Below are 1,912 nucleotides of genomic sequence, written 5' to 3' on the forward strand. Positions count from 1 at the left end.
GGTAGATACAAGAGTAGTTAACCATGGGGATTTATAAAATAAGCTCTCGAACCATGTTTGCTGAGATTCTCGGTCGCCTTTTCTTTTGTCTAACCTTTCCCTTAGCTTTTGCACGGAGTCTTCTATTACTCCTGAATGGTCAATATAAAAGCAACATTCTTCTTTTAGCGCGGCACAGAGACCCCCGTCTTTGGGGAACAATAAGTCTAATCCTCTCCTATTCTGTAAGGTTACCTCAGATAAGGAGGTCAGAGATTCTTTTAGTCGAGTAATTGATGACTCTAAAGCCCGAAGATCCTCATCTATGGCTGTTTTTAACTCATGGTATTGTTGTTGCCCATTGACAAGTGCTGAAGTCCCTGTACCTATTCCTGCATCTATTCCTCCTATTCCTAATAAGACTGCTAGGGTTATAGTAATAGGTTCTCTGTGAAAACAGCGCTCAGGTGCATGATCAAATTCATTAACAAATTCATGATCAGGGTGATAGTATACCCGGGGCATCAGATAAATTAATACACAGTAATCAGAGTTAGAATCAAAAACAGCTAAAGAGACACACGGGGTTAATCCAGTATTTCAGGCCCACCAATATCCGGTATTGGGAACTAAGTATCCCTTAGAGAGGGGCACTTGGGTAGTGGTGTTACATAATGAGCAGAGATTGCTAGGAGGGTTCCCGATACAGGTTCCAGTTCCTGAAACATCAGTTAGAGTTAACTTTGTCTCAGTGTTCCAAGTGCAGTTATTATGTTCAGTGGAGTTTTTATATGTTTCTGCCACTGCGATACCTTCATAGTAAGGCGAGTTGGTGGCTAAACATAACCAACAAGAATCAGTGATTTGGGGGTTGGTATTATTTAGGCCACTAAAAGCTCCTTTAATTAGATTGAGGAGACGGTCCCTTGTAGAGGCAGGTTGTTTTTTTAACCCCTTTGGTGTGAGTGAAGTTAAGATGGGTTGGCTCTGGGGTGGGACAGGAGGCGATTTCTCAGCTGGGGAGAGCCCCGCCAGCACAGGGTTAGGTCCTAATACTGTACTCTGTAGAGGACGATCAAAGTTTTATCATAAATGATAGCCCATTATCATCGTTTTCTTGGTAAAGCCTGATTCCCCACCAATATCCTGACTGCCATTGATGGGCTTTTTTGCCAGGATCTGTGAAAGAGATTTTTAGGGGTTGACACCAATTACTACATGCAGCTCTTGCTTGTTTAATGGAATTGGGATTTCCCAGACTAACTCGAGAGTAGTTAGCTGTTACAGTTATGAAATCCCCAGAGGAGGAAGGTTTCCAGTAAGTATTCCCATCTGTTTCACATTTCCACCTTCGGCAATAGAAATCACTCTGTCCCCCACACATACAAGTTAGCCCTCGTGTATTCAGGTCATGCCCTGGACAGACGTAGAAAGTGAGCCATCTTAGGTTCCCTCTCTGTCTCTGATTTCCACAACCTGCTCGTCCTCTGAGGAGGGCAGGGGCTAGAAGGCCTTGAGTGTCATGGGGAGTGGGCCATGAGGGAGCAGTGGGTTTAAGGGTTGTTTCTATGTCCCAGTCTGTGGGGGCTCCATGGGCTAACTTACAGAGGTCAGGGTACAGATCTGGCCACCAGGTCCAAGGGGTAACGATTGCAGAGATGGACCATACAATGTTCCCTGCTTGAGATTGGACTACCCAGGTGAGGTTGTGAGGGGCGTGCGGGTTGTGGTTACTTGCGGCTGTCCCGACGAAGGCGCAAACGAAAAGAATTATCAGTCCTTTCCAGAGTCCACTGGTCATCTTCACTGGTCGGAGCTGGCTTGACATGAGAAGCATGCACCCAATCTGCTACTCCGTCTACTTTAACAGCTGTAGGGGTAGTCAGCAGCACTTGATAGGGTCCCTTCCAGCGAGGCTCGAGATTGCTGGTCC

Source organism: Elephantulus edwardii, unplaced genomic scaffold, assembly GCF_000299155.1.
Source record: "Elephantulus edwardii isolate Elephantulus edwardi_28Jun2011 unplaced genomic scaffold, EleEdw1.0 scaffold00032, whole genome shotgun sequence".
Classification (NCBI taxonomy): Eukaryota; Metazoa; Chordata; class Mammalia; order Macroscelidea; family Macroscelididae; genus Elephantulus; species Elephantulus edwardii.